Here is a 24,536-nt window from a genome sequence, read left to right as displayed (position 1 = left end):
GTAGGGGCAACAGAAAGTACCTGTACAACCTCTGGTCACAAAGAAAGCCGTCATGTGGGGGAGAGCAAAACCTTCTTGGAACTATTGAAACAAGGGGGGACAGTGTGAAGGAGTTGTTTCATTTTGCAGATTTGGTATCATCAGCTTCCTGAGGAAACTTTACTAAAATGGATCGTGAGAGTAAGTAATTTAGGAGCTGTGGCTTTGGTTTTGAATGCTACAGAGTGGAAGAGCAAATTTGGGTTGACACAGGAGGTCACAGGTCACTATGGAACAGTCACAGATGGCTACCGTAGAACCAAACTAAAATGGAGTCACTTATGTCAAGGACAAAATGGAGACAGTCAGTGCAGGCACATAAAGGAAACTTAACCTAACCTTGCAGGAATTGACAGCTCTTCTCAGAAGAGCATAGGACACCAGCCTGTCCCCCAAAGCCAATTCTTCTGTTCTTGTCATCTCTGGACTTCCTTGTTCCTCAGACTCAGCTATCCTAATCCAAATAGGGAAGATGATCACTGAAAAAGCCAAATAACTTCAGCATTTACCCCATAAAAATCCCTTAGTCTGTGAGCAACTCGGAACTCATTGCTCTTGTAGCCTTGAGTTTCCTGGCGTGCAGGTCAAAAGCCTTGCAAGAAACTCATCTTTCTCTTTGTTTGATTTAGTATGCAGACTTTGGGTTTTGACACCATACATGATCCAGACACAAAGTGGGTTATTTCCAGGGGGACAGCCAGCCTGGTGGACTGGATAAAAGCTACTCTAAGGTCTGTTCACCCCGAGAAGGGGGACTGTCACCCTCTATGAATGCCAAGTGGAATTCCCCAAATGAAGCAGCTGATATGCTTCGTATACAAGCCACGTAGGACTGGTTTTTTGATGACCAGAATATTCACCCACTGAATATGCCCTTTACCCAGGTCATGGTAAATGTTGTGTCTCTCGGAGCCCCCTTCACGTGGGCACCCCATATAACCTTATTGCTGCAAAATCGAAAAACAGTTCTGGAGGATTTATCAAATTTGCCATCTCAGCTTCCCCTTATGGGTCTTACAGATGCTAATAAAAACATTAGTTGAATTAACAAGAGAATGGGAAGAGGCCTGGGGACAGTCAAGGGACTCTTCCCAACCAGGTGGAAGCTTTTAAAAGATTGTTTAGAAATAAGGTGAAAAAAGCAAATACTAAAAGGGGCGGAACAAAGAGGAATCAGAAAGGGGGGAATCACAGGACTTGTCCCAGCAGGATGGAAATTTTTAGATGGTTATTAGGAAATGGGATGAAAACAATGAACATTGATGGGATTAAAACAAACGAACGTTGGGCAAAGGGAAACCCTGCTGGTTCCCTAACATTAAAGGGCCCCAACAAGCTCGCTCTATTTACCCATGTTTGGAGAAATTTTAAAAGGTGGAAGGCAAAAATTACAAGAAGAAACCTGACCAGCAGTTGCTTGGGGCAGCAGTTTGGCTGAAGAACGACAAAACGGCCTGGGTCCTTTGTCTCGACCGACCCCTTATAGCCGCAGAGCTAGCCCAAATTGGCCCTATCCTGTTTCTAGCAAGATACTGCGTTGTTTTTCAGAGACAACAGAACAGAAGCGTGAGTCATGCAGCCAGAGCATGCGCAGAGGAGAAAAATTTGACCTCAAGTCACACCCGGAACCAAAGGACCCCCCAGCCCCCAACCCACGAACCAAAGGACCAGGACATGACCAGAACCTGAACATCGGAACCCTTTCAAACCCTTTCAGAAGCAAAGGGTCCCTTGTCCAGGAAGATCCGGTGCTGAAGCCCCCTTTAACCATACCTTACCATTAATGGCCAAGTTCCAAAGCCCTCCAATCAAAACTTGCCCCGCCAGCGCTTCTGCATACCAACCCATCCTCACCTAACCGAACACCAGATCAGGGAGACAGCTTTGAGCCCTGCCTTCTGTCTCCTTACCAGTGGACCTTGCAATCAAGCCTTTTCTTTTCTCAAAAGCCCGTGGCACAGTATTGGCTTCTGTGTGCATCAGGCAGGGAGACTTTGCTGTAACACCCTCCCTGGGGACCCAAAGCCTTTTGCACAAGGGCAGGTCAAATAATGGTCGGGGTGGAGAAGAGAAGCTTCCAACAACTGTAGTACCAAAACCCATTGATGAAGCCCTGACTCGGGCTACAATCTGATTGAGAGAATGTAAAAGTGTAAGAGTAAATAGGATTATGAAAGTTGGAATGTCTAAGCAGGTATTATGTACAGAAGTTGTGTCAACTTTACCTCAATATTTTATAGGAATAGGTATCACGTCTGGCTGGGGAACACTTCCCCTACCCGGTACTGTAAAACCCAAAGCTGTTGAGGAAGTCCTAACAGAGGCTACAGTTAGGAACATAATGGTTGATGGAATTAAAGTAAACGTTTGTAGGAGAATTGGAATGTTTGAACGGCCTTTATGTGAAGTGGTTGTGTCTCTTTTACCTGATTGTATTATGGGGATGGACATTGTATCTGACTGGGGAACACTTCCCTTACCTAATATTGCAAAGCAGAAGGCATGTGCGTCCACCCTTCCAAGCAATATTAATTGGACATGCTAAATGGGAACCAGTAAGATTGCCAGAACGCACACAGCGTAGCACGGAAGCTGGAGTGCTGGTGGGAACAAATTCTCTGTGCGTTAGCCCTACGTGGAGTATGGAGCTTATGGCAAAAACCTGTGAGTGCCTCCGAGTGACAGCTACTGGGACTTTGGACTAGAGAGTGTCCATTGGAGTGGCATTTACTACCTCGCTGTTGGACGCTATTAATTAAAGCTACCCCCATGACGGAAGGACCTAAAATGATCTTAAAACCGGAAATACAATGTCTTCGGTGATGTCAGAGAAACACTCTAATGGGGATGGCAGTGCCCAGAAGAGTTCCATAAGAAAATGGAGATTGTTTATACAGGACCATGCTGCCTGGGGAATGCAAGGAGGAGATACTCGCTCTAGCACGGAGCCTCTTTTCCCCCAGGACTGACTCTGGAACTGCAGAAGGAGCTGCCGAATTCTGTCATCACTTGGATAATGCCCTATGAACAGCTCTTGACAATGAGTCGCTTGGTTTGTAGACTGCAGTTCCAAGGTGAATGGACCTCCCTGTTTGGGAGGCCTCCACTCCAGTAGAAGAAGGTAAAAAGAAATCGATGAGCTCAGTGGGCTGAATTGCCTGCTGTTTCCCCAGCAGTGATGGAAGAATTGAACAGTGGTAAAAGCCCACTTTTATGTTTGGCTCTGTACTGATTCATGGGCAGTGGCCAGTGGTCTGTCCACGTGGTCAAGCAGGAGGGCAGTGGAAAAACCCTGGCCTATTAAAGGGATGCCAATGTGGGGCACAGCCCTATGGAAATTTGAGGGTTGCATCAAAGTAGGGCATGTTGATGCCCATCAGAAGAACCCCCTTCCAGGTTAGGAAGGTGATTGGAATTGACAGGCAGATATCCCTGTGTGCTCACTTAAGGTAGCTACTTGGGTCCATGAAACAAGTGGCCATTGGGGGTCTGCAGCAATGCAGAGACGGACTGAATCTAGACATATTCCTCTTGCACCCTTTGAGGCACAAAATACCAATAAGAGCTGTTCTATCTGCCAGCGAAAGAGACAGAGAATGTAGATGACTCTATGGCAGATTCCCTGGGGGGGAAGGCCCCAAGCATAGCTGGCAGGTCAGACTGATGCTGGTAGCCCTGGGGCTGCAAGTGGTCCTGACAGGAAGAGACACTGACCCTAGACTGGGCTTTGCTTGCCTGGTGGCAGATGCAGATGCTGTGAGTGCCGTAAAAGAACCAGAACAGAAGATATTGTGCTAATTTGGGACAGTTGAGCGTCATTTCTTCAGACCAGCCGATCTGGTCTGAATACAGAAATAATATCGGCTGTATTATTACAGCTGATAATTTCCAGCAATGGGCAGAGAGATCTCCTCAGAGTAATAGTTTGGTGAGAATTGGAACAGGTAGTTGAAATATTGGTTGTCTGAAGTGGGGGAGAAATAAAGGCACGAAGGGCTGGGTTGTACGCTTTCACGAGTATGTGCTCACATTCAACGTGAATGTGAGTGGGGCTACAGGACTGTCCCTGCTGGATAGATTCTGTTTTTCTGGTGGGTCTGGGGAAGAGGGGGTGAGGAAGGTCCTGGTGTACTTTCTTCCCTGTATCACCCCAACTTTTTCTTTTTTCCCTGCTTGGTGCAGTGGTCATAGAACCAGGGCTGCAACTACAAGGTCTGGAAGCAGGGATGATTCCTCAGCAAGAAATTTAGGATCCCTTACCGCAAGACAACCATAGAAGTCAAAAGATACTGACACATTACTAGACTCTCATTCAGTCATTAATGACTATCCAATCCATCATCACATCTTAGGAAAATGTCTCCCAGGGCGAGGCCACTCAGGTTTGCAGGTTTCTATTTGCTCTGGTCAGGTTCCAAAAGCAGGAGTGGTCTCAGCAATATATGTGTTTTTAACCTTTATGTCACAATTCCTAAGGGCCTGATGGCGCAGAATGTGCCTTCACCCCAAATGCCAAATTGGGGCTAACAGTGAATTCAGCTATATTGCCTGGTGGTAAAAATAGCCCGCTAGTTGCACCTATGTAACATTACTTTATGTGAACAGGAGTGGACTGGACAGGGAGGAACTTTCTAGACTAGTATTGCTGCCTACTGTTGCTTGTTATTGCTATTACTTGCTAGACTACTGTTGTTGCCAGCACAGTGGCCAAACCTAATGTCTCTTCCAAAGGTGGAAAAGTTTGGGTACAAGTGGAGAAAAGGAAAAATGGTAGCTGATGAATAAATGTTATGTAATGAGGGAAACCCAGTATTACATTAACATCTATCTCAAAAGAGGATCAGAGCAAGAGATGATGTTTTCTCTTAGCTGGAATATACCAGGTGCCTGAAAGAGTAAAGCCGTATATTGCTGAGAACACTCTTGCTTTTGGAACCTAACCTAGATGACAGGGTAGGCAGGTCATACTCACGAGTGAGGCCTTTTAATGGAGGGATCATTGCTTTTAATGTATCTGGGCTTCCCTGGTGGCGCAGTGGTTGAGAGTCCACCTGCCGATGCAGGGGACGTGGGTTCGTGCGCCGGTCCAGGAGGATCCCACATGCCGCGGAGCGGCTGGGCCCGTGAGCCATGGCCGCTGAGCCTGCGCGTCCGGAGCCTGTGCTCCGCAATGGGAGAGGCCGCAACAGTGAGAGGCCCGCGTACCGCAAAAAAAAAAAAATAATGTATCTAACCATTGCACTCAGAATCCCACTTGTAACTCTTCTGACTTCTAGTACATATAAAACACTTTATAAAATGCTCTTGAGGGCAGCCAGGAAGATTACTATAAAAAGCATGAGCGTTTTTCAGCACTGGCCCTGAGGAATTCTCAGGGGAGAGATGTCTGGATGTAAAGGCATTATCTTTAAGACCCCGGCTTGCACTATGTGATTTTGCCCTTTCCAGCATTCACAGTTGTAAAAAGTTCAACTGCAGATAATGCCTGCCTGTCCACTTTCAGTTTCTGATCTTCAGCTCCTAAAGCAGTCCTGGAGACTGAAACACAAATGAAAACACATTTTTTTCCACCATGCAAACCTCTTGCCAGGCTGCATCCACTTGGTAACCAATCTGGTTGGCTCTAGGTGTCTTTTGAGCACAATTTCATTCTTCTTTGAATGTCCAGAGAGAGAATTATCTCTTGGCTGGGGTTAAACTGGTAAGGATTTCATGCTCTCAAGTCTGATCCCTTGAAAATCTTCTGCACATCCGTAAGTTTTTTCCCTTGATCTTCAAATAGGCACTGAGTAGATACGTGATGGCGAGTAACAGGGCACGGGCAGAGGCATGGCCACGGGCAGATATAAGTTGGGGGACCAAACAGGGGCCATAACATTGGAATATCCTCTCACTTCACACAGTGAAAGCCACTAATGGAATGTGAACGATCAAACTGAAAAGAGGATGGGTCCTGGAGTCAACATGCATCCCTCACATCCCTGTCATGGCTAGTCATATTCTCTTTCTCTCCTGGGGAAATGTAAATGGATGAAAATGACTCTGAGACAAAATACACTGATTTCTTTGCTGATATCCAGTATTAGTACTTTGCTTTTTCCTCTTCCCTTTAAAAAATCCATTGCAGGATCACAGTCTGGTAGATAAGGGAAGGATCATAGGGAACTTCTAATCTGGTGGTTATCCAGTTGTGCTCTTGGGAGACTTCTCAGAACCATCACAGAGGAGACTCTGGGGACACCCTCTATCCCAATATAATCAGAACAATTCCACTTCCTTCATTTATTCACTGAGGAGGTATTTTCTTAATGACTATTATATGCTGGTCCCCTCTCTGTATGTATGTGTTTGTGTGTGTGTTTGTGAGAAGACCCAGTGGCAAGGGAGAACACTGAAAGGTGGGTCAGGGTGACTGAGTGTAGAGTAACCCTGGGGAAGGTGAGAGGGAGCAGTGAAAGTCTGTTTTATGTGGTGGATCCCAGGTCTTTGGACTCACTAGATGTCATTTTCTCTCTTTCTAAAAATATTTATTTATTTATTTATTCGGTTGCACCGGGTCTTAGTTGCGGCAGGCAGCCTCCTTAGTTGCGGCTCGCCAGCTGCTTATTTGCAGCATGTGGGCTCCTTAAGTTGTGGCAGGCGGGCTTCTTAGTTGTGGCAGGCAGGCAGGCTCCTTAGTTGTGGCATGAGAAATCTCAGTTGCGGCATGTGACCTCTTAGTTGCAGCATGTGGGATCTAGTTCCCTGACCAGGGATCGAACCTGGGGCCCCTGCATTGGGAGCGTGGAGAGTCTTATACACTATGCCACCAGGGAAGTCCCTAGATGTTATTTTCTTGGCAAAATTTGTTTGGGGACTACTGTGACTTATCCATGTCTATCTCAATAGCCCGTTATCTCAGACAGCAGATACATTATCAACTGATCATTTGAGAGAATACCTAGGAGGGGGTGAGGTGCCTTCAATAAAAGTGATTTATTATACTTCAAAATTATATTAAATCATGTTTAAAATTTTATTTATAACTAATTCATTTTCCTTGATTGAGACTTTATGCCCACTGATTAGTAACTTGCCCCTTTCTTGGCAACTACCATTCTATGCCTTTTTTAAAATTTATTTTTGGTTGCGTTGGGTCTTCATTGCTGCACATGGGCTTTCTCTAGTTGCGTTGAGCGGGGGCTACTCTTCGTTGCGGTGCGCAGGCTTCTCGTTGCAGTGGCTTCTCTTGTTGCGGAGCATGGGCTCTAGGTGTGTGGGCTTCGTTAGTTGTGGCACATGGGCTCAGTAGTTGTGGCTCGTAGGCTCTAGAGCGCAGCCTCAGTAGTTGTGGCGCATGGGCTTAGTTGCTTGGCAGCATGTGGGATCTTCCCGGACCAGGGCTCGAACCTGTGTCCCCTGCACTGGCAGGAGGATTCTTAACCACTGCGCCACCAGGGCAGCCCTACTATTCTATGCTTTGGTTCTATGAATTTGACTATTTTGATGCCTCATATAAGGAAAATCATGCCATATTTGTCTTTCTGCGACTGGCTTATTCCACTTAGCATGATGTCCTCAAGGTTCATTCATGTTGTTGCATATTGCAGAATTTCCTTCTTTTTCAAGGATGAATAATGTTCCATTGTCAGAAAAAATCAAAGCTAATAAGTTTTGGTACGGATGTGGAGAAACTGGAATACTTGCACTGTTGGGAGGGAATGCAAAATGGTGCAGCTGCTATGGAAAACAGTGTGGAGGTTTCTCAAAAAATTAAAAACAGAACTACCATATGGTCTAGCTTTCCCACTTCTAGGCATTTATCCAAAAGAATTAAAAATCTCGAGGCAATATTAGCACTCCCGTGTTCATTGTAGCACTGACTGTTCACAGTAGCCAAGATGTGGAAACAACCTAGATGTCCATCAGCAGAGGAATGGATAAAAGTGCTCTTGATAATAAGGAGGTAGTGTGTAGACAGGGAGAGATCTTAACCTCCAAGTCCTGGCTTCTAATGATGTGAATTTTTCAACAGTTAGTTCAAATCCAGGTATTATTTCTAGGAATTGATTCCATGGGAATCACGTGCCAAAGTGGGAATACGTTGCTTTGGAGCAATAATAGCTATTATATATGAGTGGTGGGCACTTTGCACTCATCTCACTTAATTCTCACAGTAACCCTCTGAGAGACACAATATTATTATTATTATTTTACAGATTTTGCAGGGATTAGTTAACTTGCCCAAAGTCCCATAGCAAGTGTGTTGCAGAGCAGGGGTCTGAACTTAGACTGTCTTGGCCTTGACAAGGAAAATACATTTTTTAAAAAATGCTATCACTTCAAAAAAATATTTATTTAATTTCTTTATTTTTTTGGCTGCATCAGGTCTTTGTTTTTTTAAATTTATTTATTTATTTATTTTTGGCTGTGCTGGGTCTTCGTTGCTGTGCACGGGCTTTCTCTAGTTGTGGCGAGCGGGGGCTACTCTTCGTTGCAGTGCGCAGGCTTCTTATTGCAGTGACCTCTCGTTGCAGAGCACGGGCTCTAGGCACATGGGTTTCAGTAGTTGCAGCACGCAGGCTCAGTAGTTGTGGCTCGTGGGCTCTAGAGCACAGGCTCAGTAGTTGTGGCGCACTGGCTTAGTTGCTCCATAGCATGTGGGATCTTCCCGGACCAGGGCTCCAACCCGTGTCCCCTGCATTGGCAGGTGGATTCTTAACCACTGCGCCACCAGGGAAGTCCCGTTTTTATTTTTTTAACATCTTTATTGGAGTATAATTCCTTTACAATGGCGTGTTAGTTTCTGCTTTATAAAAGTGAATCAGCTATACATATATCCCCATATCCCCTCCCTCTTGCGTCTCCCTCCCTCCCTCCTTATCCCACCCCTCTAGGTGGCCACAAAAAATATGGAATGCTTCACGAATTTGCGTGTCATCTTTGCACAGGGGCCATGCTAATCTTCTCTGTATTGTTCCAATTTTAGTATATGTGCTGCTGAAGCAAGCACTGCGTCAGGTCTTACTTGCGGCATGCAGGGTCTTCGTTGAGGCATGCGGGATCTTTTATTGTGGCACGGCTCTTTGTTGTGGCTCATGGGCTTCTCTCTAGTTGTGGCGCACAGGCTCCAGGGTGCATGGGCTCTGTAGTTTGCAGCACGCAGGCTCTCTCGTTGAGGCATGTGGGCTCAGTAGTTGTGGCGTGTGGGCTTAGTTGCCCCGAGGCATGTGGGATCTTAGTTCCCCAACCAGGGATTGAACCCGCGTCCCCTGCATTGGAAGGCGGATTCTTTACTACTGGACCATCAGGGAAGTCCCCCAAAATATATTTAATTGAAACACATGAACAGTAACAATGTCAGTAACTCCCGTACTGCAGCTCAGTGTGCCTCGTTTTCTTAGCTTATGAGCTCGGTCAAATCTATACTCTGAAGTCTGGAGTTACAGCTGCAGAAAGACATGCACGTGGTGTCCTTGTCTGAAAAGACCTTCCATAGAGGAGTTAGTGACATTTTGGTTCTTCTACTTTGCCTGCCTTTGGACTGTTTATGCCCCGCCTCTAGCCTGGAGGTAGAACCTTTACTGAGGAGTGCTGTGGAGTGGTGGAAAAAAGCATGGACTCTGGCAGTGGATGGACCTGAGCTGAACTCTCATTTCTGCCATTCTCAGACTGAATCTCAGCGTCCTCATCTGTAAAATGGGGCTCCTTTGAAACAAAGGGCACCTTCTTCATGTGGCTGCCTTGAGAATTGAATGAGATAGTATATGTAAAGTGCCCAGCATGGTCTAGAGCAGCACTGTCCAATGGAACTTTCTGCATCGATGGAAATGTTCTATATTCGCACAGTCCAGTGTAGTAGTAATTGGCCACATATGGTATTAAGCACTTGAAATGTGGCTAGCATGCCTAAGGAACTAAATGTCTTATTTTAATGTGAATTTAAAATATAAATATAAATTTAAATAGCCACATGTAGCTACTGGCCACCATATCGGATAGTGCAGCTGTAGATACAGAGCTAAATCATCAGTGAATAAATTCTTTTTATTATTATGCAGATATTTTGCTTAGTTCACTGATCTAACTTACTTCCTGGACTCTGGACCTATTTCTTGCGTAAATGGAGTAAGCACAGGATTTCAGGGAAAAACTTCATCAAGGAGGGGATGGCTGAGCTGAGTTTTAAAAAGTAAGAAGGAGTCAGACTGGTACAAAGGATGGTCCAAGGAGTGGCAAGGAAGGGCATACCAGCATGTGCAAAGGTGTGGGGCATATGGGACAATGTGGTGTGCTCAAGGAATTGCAAGGAGCTTGGGATGGCGCCCAAGAGGAAAGGGGACAGCGGCGAGACTGGAGAGGTGGTAAAGGCCAGATCATGGCCTTGATGCCACATCTTGAGCAACACGGAGCCACTGAATAGTGTTTTAACCATGAGAATGACACAATCACATTTGTGTTTAAGAAAGATCTTTATGAATGTAAGGTGGAGAGTATATTGATTTCATAGGAAGAGGGCAAGACTGGAGGCAGAGAGAATAATTATGAATCCAGGGCAGTGCTATAGGCAAGAGTTCTGTTTTGGACATATTCAGTTTTATGTGCCTATTTAACAGTAACATGGAGATATCTAGTACTCTGTTGGATATTTTGATAAAGGCTTGTAGAGCTCACCCATATCTGGTTCTCCTATTCTTATCAGCACAGTGGAGGATTCCACTTGAAGTTAGATGGGATCTTGTGACTACTTCTAACCAATGGGCTGTGAGTGGTAATAATGTGAGTTGCTTCTGGGCCAAAGTATTTATTTAAAAGTATAATTCTCCAGTCTGTCTTCCCCTGTTGCATTGACCAAGCTGGCTGAGTATCCCATCATGTGTAGGTACAGGATAATGGCATTTCCATCAGCCTGAATGCTGGAGGACAGTGCTTTGGAATGTTACTGGATCTATATTTCCCATACAGCATGTGTAAGAAATCAACTTGTGTTAAACCACTGAGGTTTTTGAATTGTTTAAAGCAAATTTGTAACCTATTCCCTCCTGACTAATACAAAGCTGCATGTCTCAAGCTCAGGAATGGTATCTGGGCCACATACGGAGGTTGGGAATCACTGATATGTAGGTGTAACTGAAGCCATGGCAATGTATGTGACCACCCAGGGGGATGAGTAGAGTGGAAGAGGAATGGGCTGAGGACAGGAACAAGAACTCCAGAGGACAGGAACAAGAACTCCAGAATTTAACGGCAAGGTAGAGGAAGATAAGCCTACAAAGAAGAATTAGAAAGATTTGTCAGAGAGATAGGAAGAAAGAAAAGAGGAGTGTGGTGTCATGGGAATGAAGTGAGGAGAGTTTCCAGACTGCCAAACATGCAAATGATTTGAGCAAGGAGGTGTTTAGAGGTCTGGGTGAGACCATTTTCGGAGGAGGACTGACCTGTAGGATCTAAGTTAACTTTGAACCGGTGATTGGGAAGCATGATAGTTAATTTTATGTGTCAACTTGACTGGGCTAAGGGATACCTATAAAGTTGGTAAAACCTTATTTCTCAGTGTGTCTGTGAGGGTGTTTATGGGAGATATTTACATTGGACTCAGTAGACTAAGTAAAGAGATCCACCCTCACCAATGTGGGTGGGGATCATGCGACCCACTGAGGACCCAAATAGAACAGAAACGTGGAGCAAGGGCTAATTTGCTGTCTGTTCTTGAGCTGGGACGTCCATATTCTCCTGCCGTCAGTAACTGGAGCTCCTGGTTCTTGGGCTTTCAGACTCTGGGGCTTACACCAGTGCCTTCCCTCCCATCCTCCCAGATTCTCAGACCTTTGGACTCTGATTGAATTACACCACCCACTCTCCTGGTTCTCTGTATTCCAGATGGCAGATTGTAGAACTTACCTGCTTCCATAGTCACACGAGCTAATTCCCATAACCTCCTATCTATCTATCTATCTATATCTATATTGGTTCTATTTCTCTGGAGAACGCTGTTTAATATAGGAAGTGAGTATGGCAAGAAAGTAAATGTGGGCTATACATTTAGGAAGATTAATTTCAAGTGGAAAGAAAGGGGGATTGAGAAAAAAAAAGAGGGAGAAAAAGAATGTCGTTTCACTAGCTGGAGAAGGATGTAGGGAGGAAGAAGTTGATGATCCCATAGTTATTACTCATATAGGCCTGCTGACATTGAGTTTGGGGCAGTAGTCCAATGTGGCCCTGAGAGGTTTCCGTGGTGAACACTCCTGAACCAAGAGGGAGGTTTAGTAGCTGGGAGGAGTCTACACAGAGGACTGATCTTTATCAAAAAGATGATCCCTAAGAAGGAGCCAGGGATCTGTTTGCCACGAGAGTAGTACCGAGGATTTAGGTCATGGGTTGAGAGCCAGGAAGCAGGGACAAGAATGAGCTCTCTACGCACCAAACTGAAGAGATGCTGGGTCATACAGTTTTCAAACTGGGACAAGTCAGCCTGTGGAGGGAGGACTACAAGGGCTGAAATCACAAAGCTTAACAAATAGGAGTGGGCCAGGTAGGGACAGGAGGGGCAAGTGAGGAACGGCTCCTCCCTTTTTGTCTCTTACGGTCCTGGCTCCAGGTGTTATGGCACAAGTTAAAGGCACGCAGCAGGACTGTGGAAACTGAAGACTCCGATATAGCTTTGGCATTGCCCTATAAATTAGAACATTTCCCTCAAATGTTAAACATTTCCAAAATAATACATAATGTAAAAATTGCTTTAAATTTTGGCCAAATTAATAATAGAAATTAGGTAGATATTCTGACTAGACCACAAACCCCATAAGGGCAGGGCTTTTGTCCATTGGGTTCATCCCTGTATCCTTACTGCTAGGAATAGTATCTGGCTCCAAGTAGGTGATCAATAAATGCTGAATGAATTAGCAGCGTGGGTGAATCAGCTTCAGAGAAGAAAGGGGATTTGAGGAAGCAGTGTGAAGAGAAAGTGGACCAAGATGCTGAGAGATAAACTAGCTTAGAAACAGCAATAGCAAAGCCTTCAGATGGATGTTGTGGAAGAAGGTAGAATTTAAGATCAAGAACAGGGAATTGTAGGAATTGTAGCATCTTCTAGAACAGCTGAAAGCCAGGAATGACAGTAGCAGCCTAAAGCAGACCAGAGAGAACACAAAAAGGAGATGATTCAGCTAAAGCAAAAAAAAAATACCCAACATCCATTCCCTCTCCCAGTAAACTTTGTGTGTTTCAAGTACCATCACTGGATGGTCATATAGGTCTTTAACAACGATCTGGAGTTCCAGGTTTGGTGATCTTAAGAACGTTCTCAAGTAGAGGAAGTCTTAAACTGAGGAAGAGAGGGAACAGATTGTATTGACAAATGAGTGGCTGCACACGTGTCATACCAACACTAGCCACGCTTGACAGACTTCGATGTGTCAGGCTCTTTATATACATAATTTCTAATCCCTTCGGCAGTCCTCCAAGGTGAATGTTATTATCTCTGTTATACAGATGGAGAAACTGTGAGGCTCGGAATAAGTACCTTGCCTCAGGGCCTGCACTAAGAAGTGGTGGAGCTGAGATTCTCAACCACTGTGTTGGGCTCCTGCCTTACACCCAGACAGTTCTCCCACGAAGAAGGAACAGCAGTAGCTGGAACCACCTCATGGATTTACCTTGTACAGGTTTCTAGGGGATCAGCAATCCAAGAGTATGACTATGATTGTCACAGTTGAACCTTCTGCTTACTTCTGAAAACACAGGGGTCTTGTGGGGTAATGTCAGAGGATGGGGGAGCAAATACCAGGTTAAATCACCATGATTTCTGGACTCATCCCCAAGAGAGGCTTTCCCTACACAGCAGAGGACACTGGTGCCACATGGCGCACAGAAAAAGAAAATGGTTGAAGAAGTACTATTAATCAAGAGCCCTATGCACCCACTTTGTAGAGTTGTCATAAGGATTAAATGAGTTAATACAAGTAAAGCATTTATTGGGTTAGCCAAAAAGTTCGTTCATTTTTTTCCATAAGATGACTCTAGTAGCCCTTAGTTGTCTTTAACTTCATTCGAAACAATTTTGGTGGTTGTATTGTGACAGCTGTCATATCGGCGTGCATCAAAAAAAAAAAGCTTATCAAAACTGGTGAATTTTTGTGTAGCCATTTTAATATTGAAGATGGAAGAAAAAAAGCAACATTTTTGGCATATTATGCTTTATTATTTCAAGAAAGGTAAAAACACAAATGAAACGCAAAAAAAAAAAGATTTGTGCAGTGTATGGAGAAGGTGCTTTGACTGATCAAACGTGTCAAAGTGGTTTGTGAAGTTTCGCACTGAAGATTTCTCTCTGGACAATGTTCCACGGTCGGGTAGACCAGTTGAAGTTGATAGCGATCAAATCGAGACATTAATTGAGAACAATCAACATTATACCACGTGGGAGATAGCCGACATACTCAACATATCCAGATCAAGTGTTGAAAATCATTTGTACCGGCTTGGTTATGTGAATCACTTTGATGTTTGGGTTCCACATAAGTTAAGCGAAAAAAACCTTCTTGACCGTATTTCCACATGCGATTCTTTACTTAAATGTAACAAAAACGTTCCAGTTTTTTAAACAAATTGTGACAGGCAATGAAATGTGGATACGGTACAATAATGTGGAACGGAAGAGATGTGGGGCAAGTGAAATGAACCACCACTAACCACACCAAAGGCTGGTCTTCATCCAAAGAAGGTGATGTTGTGTATGTGGTGGGATTGGAAGGGAGTCCTCTATTATGAGCTCCTTCCGGAAAACCAAACGATTAATTCCAACAAGTACTGCTCCCAATTAGACCAACTGAAAGCAGCACTCGATGAAAAGCGTCTGGAATTAGTCAACAGAAAATGCATAATCTTCCATCAGGATAACGCCAAGACCGCATGTTTCTTTGATGACCAGACAAAAACGGTTACAGCTTGGCTGTGAAGTTCTGATTCATCCGCCGTATTCACCAGACATTGCACCTTCGGATTTCCATTTATTTCGGTGTTTACAAAATTCTCTTAATGGAGAAAATTTCAATTCCATGGAAGACTGTAAAAGGCACCTGGAACAGTTCTTTGCTCAAAAAGATAAAAAGTTTTGGGAAGATGGAATTATGAAGTTGCCTGAAAAATGGCAGAAGGTAGTGAAACAAAAGGGTGAATATGTTGTTCAATAAATTTCCTGGTGAAAATGAAAAATGTGTCATATTTTTACTTTAAAACCGAACGAACTTTTTGGCCAACCCAATAGAACAGTGCCTGGCACATAGTAAGCCCCCAGTAAACGTTAGCGGTTGTCATTGTTGCCACCATCATCATCATTGCCAAGCAAGCACAAACTGAGCAAGGCTGTACTGAATGTACATTTTTTCACTTGGCATCTCCAGCAAGGGTCCTGATTGACAGCAGCAGAGGCTTCTTCACAAGGTAAGGAAGTGCCTTGGGCAGCAGGAGGAAAACCGTGAAAACAGTGGCACTGCACCCAAGTAGAAGTGTTGGAGTGAAGCAGCGGAGAGTTTTTGCCGAGACTGAGGATATCTCTGTGGTCCTGATACTAGGAGCTTGCTATGCAATCTTGGGCAAAACATTTACCCTCTCTGAACCTCAGTTTTTTCATCCGTATGTTGGAGATAGTTATGGTTGGCAGTTAGAATGCTCTCTGCCCCTTGAAAATCTATGATATAATTATATTGGGTGTAGATCACAGCAAGATGGATTTGATAACCAAACATGATACACTCCTTATAATGGAAACTGCCAAAATCATTTGAACTATTGATTTATAAAGATGGTTTTGTCAAAGAGCTTGAGAAGGAGAATCAAACAAAAAAACAAGTAATTACAATGTATTGCATTTCAAAAATGTTATGTATGTGGAATAATAATACAACATACAACCTTTTGGGACTGGCTTTTTTGACTAAGCATAATGCCCCGGAGATTCATCCAGGACGTTGTATGTATTGCTGAATAGTATTCCATGGCATGGATGTACCACAGTTTGTCTATTCATTTGGTGGAGGGTATTTGGGTTTTCAGTTTGGGATTTTACAAATAAAGCTGCTGTGAACATTTGCGTACATGTTTTTGTGTGAACTTAAATTTTCACTTATTTGGGGGTAAATATCCATGGATGCAATTGCTGGGCTGTATGGTAACTGCATGGTTAGTTGTTGTTGTTTTTTTTTTTGAGTGGTTAGATTTATAGAGTTTAATTTTAATATTTTTGAAAAAAAATTTAAATTGAGGTAACATTGGTTTATAACTTTATATGTTTCATGTGTAGGCATGTTTAGTTTTGCCAATATTTTTTTGCCAATAGTTTTGCCAATATTTTATTCCAGCGTGGCTGTATCATACTACATTCATATCATCAATGGATGAGTGATCCAATTTCTCCACATCCTTGCCACCATTTGGTGTTGTCACTTTTTAAAATGTTAGCTATTCTGATAGGTATTTAGTGACATCTCAGTGTGGTTTTAATTTGTATTTCCCTGATGGTTAATGATGTCGAGCATATTTTTATGTGCTTATTTGTCATCTTTATATCCTCTTCCCTGAAACGTCTCTTCATATCTTTTGCCCATTTGTATATCCTGGAGAACAGATTAGTGGCTGCCAGGGGTTAGGGATGGGGTGGGGTGGGTGGAGGAGGAAGGTGGGTATGGTTGTAAGTGACCAACACAAGAGATCCTTGCGGTGATGGAACTAGTCTGTGTCTTGACTGTAGTGATTGTCACAAGAACCTACAAATTGATAAAATTACATAGAACTGAATACTCATATACACACACACATGCGTGTACACACAAATGAGTACAAGTAAAATTGGGGAAATCTGAATAAGATAGGTAGACTATATCAATATCAGTATTCTGGTTGTGATATTGTACTATAGTTCTGTAAAACATTACCATCGGGGGCACTGGGCAAAATACATGGTATCTTTCTGTATTATTTATTACAACTGCATGTGAATCTACAATTATCTCAATAAAATTTTCAATTAAAAATTTAATTGGAGACAGCATCTGTATTAAATGCCTTGCTCATTTGTTCCATAAGACATCACCCTCTTACTATTAATAAAAACCCGGTAGATAGATTTTTTCAGTGGATTGGGATCATTTGACCTAGCCTAAACAGAGATGAAAGGAATAAGTAGAGTGTAGGTAACCATCTGTAATAGTTTAGGAGATCTTAGGCACCATTAATGATTAATTAATCACGTAATTTGCTTAAGGTCTGTCTTCTTATGTAGCTTTTTGTATGCAAAGCCCATGTCTGCATATTTTACTTATTTATTGCCTGGCTACACACTAGTAGATGCTCAATAAATATACTAGCTGGATGAATGAATGAATGAAAGAACGAATGGATGAATGAATGTTGTCCCAGAGAAATTTGTCAAATGCAAATGCGAACTTCCAGAGGACAGTGGAGCACAAGATTAGCAATTACAATGAGACCAAGTTTATTCGGTGCCAACATGACTAGCTTTCATTTTTCTCAGATCATAAAACTAAAATATACTCATTGTAGACAATGTGAAAAACACAAAAAGTATAAAGTCATAAATAAATGATTTAATAATTTCACCACTAAGAATTACTTGTTAATGCTTTGGATTTTTCCCTCCAGTCTTATATATGTATATTGCATACATGCGTACACATGTGCACACACCTGTACACACACGTTTTCTCTTTTGTGAACTGCTGTACCTGACCTTGATCTCTTTTTCCATTGGGGTCAGAGTGTTTTTCTTTTCAATTTGTATTAGCTCTTTATATATTAAGGATAACTACCTTTTGCCAAATCTGTTATTAATCATTTTCTTAGTTTATTATAGCATTTTAATTTTGTTTATGATCATGGGCATTTAGGAGTGTAAGATTTGCATTCAGGCAATGTATGGCTGTTTTTCTTAAAGAGGCAGTGCATCAGAGAGTGTAGCTTTGAGTTGGAAATTGGACTCTGCCAATTGTTAGCTGGGTGACCCTGGGCAGCTAAATTACCTTATATTTCTAAGACTCAGTTTCATTACCTGTAAAATATGGATAATGATACATAAATTATAGTTTGTCAGGGCTAGAAATAATGTCCTCATCAATAACATGGGAAATATATAGTCTCTACTTGATAGCCTTGATGTGAGAGATTCAATGAGATAATGCATACTAAAGGTTAGCACAGCTCTCAGAACCTTCCTGCCTCCGCGTTCGGACCTCGCTGCTCCAGCCTCCAGGCCCCGTCCCATCCTTCCAGCCTGTGACCGGCAGCAGAGAAAAACTAATTACATATCATTTTCTTGCCCTGTACATACTTTGAGGTGAGCAAAAAGATTACAGTACATTTTAAAATGAGGGAAATTGTGCACATCCAGGCCATTCAGTGTGGCAATCAGATTGGTGCCAAGTTCTGGGAGGTGATCAGTGATGAACATGTCATTGAACCCACTGGCACCTATCATGGGGATAGCGACCTGCAGCTGGACCGCATCTCCGTATACTACAGTGAAGCCATAGGGGGCAAATATATTCCTCGTGCTATCTTGGTGGATCTAGAACCCGGGACCATGGACTCTGTTCGCTCAGGTCCTTTTGGTCAGATCTTCAGACCAGAAAACTTTGTTCTTGATCAGTCTGGGACAGGCAACAACTGGGCCAGGGGCCCCTGTACAGAGGGGGCCGAGCTGGTCGACTCGGTGTTGGATGTGGCTCGGAAGGAGGCCGAGAGCTGTGACTGCCTGCAGGGCTTCCAGCTGACCCACTTGCTGGGCGGGGGCACGGGTTCTGGAATGGACACCTTGCTCATCAGCAAGATCCGTGAAGAATATCCTGACCACATCCTGAACACCTTCAGTGTGGCGTCCTCGCCGAAAGTGTCCGACACCGTGGTGGAGCCCTAGAACGCCACCCTCTCCGTCCATCAGCTGGTGGAGAACACTATGAGACCTACTGCATTGACAACGAGGCCCTTTACGACATCCGCTTCCGCACCCTCAAGCTGACCACGCCAACCTATGGGGACCTGAACCACCTCGTCTCGGCCACCATGAGTGGTGTCACCACCTGCCTCCGCTTCCCTGGCCAGCTCAATGCTGACCTCCACAAGCTGGCAGCCAACATGGTGCCCTTCCCACGTCTCCACTTTTTCATGCCTGGCTTTGCGCCTCTAACCAGCCGTGGAAGCCAGCAGTATCGGGCCCTCACTGTGCCGGAGCTCACCCAGCAGGTCTTGGATGCCAAGAACATGATGGCTGCCTGTGACCCCCGCCATGGCCGGTATGTCACCGTGGCTGCTATCCTCCGTGGGCGGATGTCCATGAAGGAGGTGGATGAGCAGATGCTCAACCTGCAGAACAAGAACAGCAGCTACTTCGTGGAATGGATCCCCAACAATGTCAAGACGGCCGTCTGCGACATCCCACCCCGTGGCCTCAAGATGACGGTCACCTTCACTGGAAACAGCACAGCCATCCAGGAGCCGTTCAAGTGCATCTCAGAGCAGTTCACTGCCATGTTCCGCCGGAAGGCCTTCCTCCACTGGTACACAGGTGAGGGCATGGACGAGATGGAGTTCACCGAGGCTGCGAGCAACATGAACGACCTCGTCTCCGAGTACCAGCAGTACCAGGATGCCACCCCAGAAGAGGAGGAGGGTTTCGGTGAGGAGGCCTAAGGCCAAGTCCCCACCACCGCAGGCTTCTCAGTCCCCTCTGCCTTCCTCAGCCGCCCCTTTCCTCTCCCTCAGAATTTGCGTTTTCTGCCTCTGTCTTGTTTTTTCTTTTTTTTTGGAGGGTAGTTCTAGAACAGTGCCTGGCACATAATAGGCGCACAATAAATATCTGTTGTTTGTTGAATGTCTCCTCTCTCTTTCCACTCTGGGGAACCTAGATTTCTGCCATTCTGGGTAACCCTGTATTTCCTTCTGGTGCCTACTCCTCCCATCTGTCCAGTTAACATTTCCCTCTCTGTTTTTGAGATAACCTTTCAAGAAGCTGGGTCTCATCAAATCCCATTTAAAACCATGTGCTGGTAACCCAGATAGATGACCACCATCCTAGGCCCATGTGGTAGCCCAGGGGAAAGGAAACCAAGCAGCAGGTAGAAGTCCCTACAGGGAAGGGGTGGGGTTTTGGAGAGGGGCATCCAGGCTATTGAAGTCCTAGTTTCCAGATATCTCCCTGCTCCTCTCTCAGCTTCTGGGGAGGTGTTAACAGTATTATCTCCATTTTCAGTCTCCCTCCAAGGACTGTCCTGAGCCATTTCCTTTGTAAGGTTCTGGCCACCACCCTGTCAAGGGGGAGATCCTTCCCTCTTCCACTTTACCTCCTTCATAATGCTGGATTCCTTCCTTTCCCCTGGTCAGAAAAGGGGGTCAAGAGGAGCAAGAGAGAGACTAGCCTTGGTCTCTAAGCCTCCAGAAAGCCCCTCCCCAGCCCTATCTTTTCTTACAGAAAAAAATGAATATCAGCCCTTCTGTACCTATATGGAAAGCTATGTGCTGACACCTAAATGTCATTTCCCAGAGAGGGGACAGGACACCCTCCGTCTTTTGGCAACATCTCATCTCTTACTTTTGCTATTGCCTTCCCCCCACCCTTGGTTTTGTCCTATTCTACACTTCAGATTTCTATTGTGTTGAACTTGCTACTTTTTTTCATACTGAAAAGATGACATTGCCCCAAGAGCCAAAAATAAACGGGAATTGAAAAAAAAGTTAGCACAGTACCTGGCACATGATGTGTTCAATGTTAGCTATTATTCCTCTACTGAATTTACCCATAGGAATTCTTTTTCATTGTGCTGGAAAATACCCATCTATATTTTTTATCATATATATATATATATTTTTTTTAACTGTTAACTATTTTTTCCTTTGTCTCTTTAATACATTTGGAATTTGTTTTGGAGTGATGTTGTAGCTCTCCCACCTGAATCACTGCACAATTTATTGAATGGGTATCTTTTGTTTGTTGAAACATCCTCTACCTTTTTTGTCATTTCTGAGAATCTGAGATGTTTTGTAAACTTTGCTTCGATGTTTCCGAGAGCTGATGCATCAGAATCTGGTGTGGGTATAGATTTGTGACAAGGTCTTCATGATGGAAGTTCTTTGCAACGTTATCTCAGTAAAAATAATTGTAAATGGCACAACACATTTTCTACTCAGAAGAACTGTTTGGTAATCGTTTGGGGTTTGGCTAAGCTAGAACCCTGCTCCCCAAAATGGACCTGCAATATCAGCATAGTGTGGGAGCTGGGTAGAAATGCAGAATCTCAGGCCCTGCTCCAGACCTGCTGAATCAGAATCTGCATTTTAGCAAGAGCACATAAAAGTCTGAGGAACACTAAGCTAGACCACACTTTAATATCTATAAAGACACACATATACACACACACACTGTTTTTTGCAAAGTAATGCATATCATTGTATAATATTTGGAAATCCTAGTTAAGTGTAAAATAAAAATTACGTAGAATCCAACCACCTAGAGTTAGCTCCTGTGAATATTGTAGTTTTCTCTAGAACTTTCATTATTTTTTAGATTGGCATTTCAGTGTACATAAGGCTGTGCATACAGATAATTACGTGGCATTTCCACAGGTACCAAATATTCTTTGAAATAATGGTTTTTAGTGGCTGCCTGATGATCCATCCTATGGATAAGGCTTCATTTTCTCAGCCATAACTCCCATTGTTAAACAGTCAAGTTGTTTCTATGTCTTTGGTATTGTGCTGTGAACATTCTTGTACATGCATTTTGAATAAATATCTGCTTAACTCCTAAAGATAGAGTCGTACAGGATTAAAGAGTCGGGATGATTGTAGGAATCTTTTTTTTTTTTTTTTTTGCAGTACGTGGGCCTCTCACTGTTGTGGCCTCTCCCATTGCAAAGCATAGGCTCAGCGAGCCCGCTCCGCGGCATGTGGGATCTTCCCTGACCGGGGCATGAACCCATGTCCCCTGCATCGGCAGGCAGACTCTCAACCACTGTGCCACCAGGGAAGCCCAGGAATCTTGATATATATAGACTAATGGGTGCAACAATTTACCCTTCACGGCAGTGAACAAATATGCCTGCTGTGCTATCTCTTCTGGCCAGCATTTATTTTTTTTAAGTTCTTGATTTTGAAATGATTATAGATTCATAGGAAGTTGGAAAAGTAGTACTAGAGTCCCTTGAGCCCTTCACCCAGCCTCCCAATGGTGACACCTTACATAACCATAGTACAGTATCAAAGCCAAGAAATTGACATCCATTGGTACAGTACTGTTAATTAGACTTCAGATCTTATTCAGATTCTCACCAGTTTTTATGTGCACTTTGTGTGTGTGTGTGTGTGTGTGTGTGTGTGTATCTCTAGGCCATTTGATTCATATATAGAGTTGTGTAATCACCACCGTTGTCAGGATATGGAACTGTTCTCTCACTGCAAAGGAACTCCCTTGTACGGCCCCTTTAAAGTCACGCTTATCTCCTGCTTCAGTCCCTGGCCCCTGGCAACCATTAACCTCTTCTTCATCTTTATGGTTTTGTCATTTCAAGGGTGTTATATAAATGCAAGCATACAGTATGTAACCTTTTGAAATTGGCTTTTTTTCACTCAGAATGATGCACTTGAGATCCATTCAAGTTAATGCATGTATCAATGTTTCATTGCTTTTTATTGCTGAGTAGTATTCCATTATGGGTATGTAACAGAGTTTGTACCAGGGACATTTTGGTTGCTTCCACTTTTCAACTACTATGAATAATGCTTCATGAACATTCATGTATAGGTTTTTGAGTGGACATAAGTTTTCATTTCTCTGAGATGAATGCCCAAGAGTGCAGTTGTTGGGTTGAATGGTAAATGGATATACAGCTTTATAAGACACTGCCGTACTCCCTTCTAGAGTGGCTATTGCATTTTACATTCTCACCAGCAATGTATGAGTGATCCAGTTTCTCTACATCCTCACCACTTTTGGTGTTGTCACTGTTTTTGATTTTAGCCATTCTGATAGGTAGGTAGTAATACCTTAATGTACATTTCTCTACTGACCAACCTTGCATACTTTTCCATGTGTTTGTTTGTCACCCATAGCTTCTCTTTGGTGAATTGTCTGTTCATTTCTTTTGTATAATTTCTCATTGGATTCTTTTCTTTTTACTGTTGAATGTTAATAGTATTTATATACTCTGTTTAAGGTCTGTAGTCTAGTTCGCAGTGTTGTACTGATGTCAGTTTCCTGATTTTAATATTGTAGTAGAGTTATAGAAAATGTCGCCATTGGTGGAGACTGGGTTAATGGTTCTGAGGCTCTGATACTCAAGTGGTTAACTTTTTCAGATATGGCGTTTGCAGATATTTTCCCCAGTTTGTAATTTTGGGTTTTATCCTCCTAACAGAGTCCTTTGCTCTTTAAAAACAGAGCAAAATTCTTACACAGTTTACTGAGAAGAATAGACAAGAAGCTGCAAGTGGAGCGTGGAGAGATGCTCAACTGATAGCTCCTTTGTAGTGTCTGTAAGCAGACGTGCAAATATTCCTCGTCCCCTTCGTGGTATTGCTCTGATCTGGCCTCATCTGCCTCGGTTGCAGAGCCCACTCTGCTTTGAGATTCCTCTCTTGGGCAGGAAGTATATAAATATAAAGTCTCCCTACCTCAGACGGCCTTCAGCTTCTCGTCCAGTTCCATTCTTTCTGCTCGATGTTTTTCGATCTCTTGGTATATAAGACTTCTGCTTGGCTTACTGCCTCCAGAAGCCTGGGTTCCCAGCCTCTCCGTGATGTCTGGCACTGGCCCAATGCCAGTCTCCTTCCTTTGCTGACTCTTCTGGTCTTGGCTTCTAACACACCTGATCTGCAGCGTCTGCTAAGCTGAACTAGAATCACCAAAACCATTGTAACATATAGCTGCACAGACAAGTAAAATGGTGATTTTAACACTAGACATCTTAGGCTGGGAAAAACGGAAAGATTAAGTTCCAATCTATATGACGGTGAGAGCTGAGGATGGCATCTCTGCCTCATCCATCCACGGGCAGGGATAAGAACACAGAGGGTACGTGAACAAGGCACTGCATCTTGCAGGGTCCCTGCCATTCTCTACTTGAAAGAAGAGAAAATGTGTGAGAAAGGCAAGCAAATCGATGGGGGACAGTCGTCATACTTATTCTCAGTTCAGTTATCATGAACCGTATCCAGAGCCGGGATCAGCTTTTGTTGATGAACATGACAAACCCTACAAATGAGCACTCATTAATTAGAGGAAAATGCATTCCTCTTCTGTCTTCCAATGCCAGACTTAAAGCCATTCTGTGAATGGAAGAAATAGTTCAAGAATGCCAGCAGATCTCTTCCCAACTCTGCCTTCAGTGACATGGCGTTGGTAACTTGAATCACCCACGGTGGGAATATTTACACCATGAAATCAGCAAACACTATATATCAGGGCTTTATTTTCTCTTTGGGAGTCAGTTGATCAACATATAGGATCTCACTAC

General features: G+C 43.6%; 1 non-coding gene and 1 pseudogene across 1 annotated transcript; one reads left to right on the top strand and one right to left on the bottom strand.

Annotated features, from left to right (window-relative positions):
- Positions 1–8,924: 8,924 nt before the first annotated feature.
- On the bottom strand, positions 8,925–9,031 carry LOC137217712 (U6 spliceosomal RNA). Its single transcript, XR_010940214.1, has one exon. It is a non-coding gene; the product is annotated as a U6 spliceosomal RNA (small nuclear RNA).
- A 9,365-nt stretch (positions 9,032–18,396) lies between these two features.
- Positions 18,397–19,719, top strand: LOC137216502 (tubulin beta chain pseudogene; annotated as a pseudogene).
- Positions 19,720–24,536: the final 4,817 nt, after the last annotated feature.

This window comes from Pseudorca crassidens, chromosome X (genome assembly GCF_039906515.1).
Source record: "Pseudorca crassidens isolate mPseCra1 chromosome X, mPseCra1.hap1, whole genome shotgun sequence".
Classification (NCBI taxonomy): Eukaryota; Metazoa; Chordata; class Mammalia; order Artiodactyla; family Delphinidae; genus Pseudorca; species Pseudorca crassidens.
The sequence above is the reverse complement of the archived record's forward strand: the minus strand, read 5'-3'. Positions and strand labels throughout refer to the sequence as shown.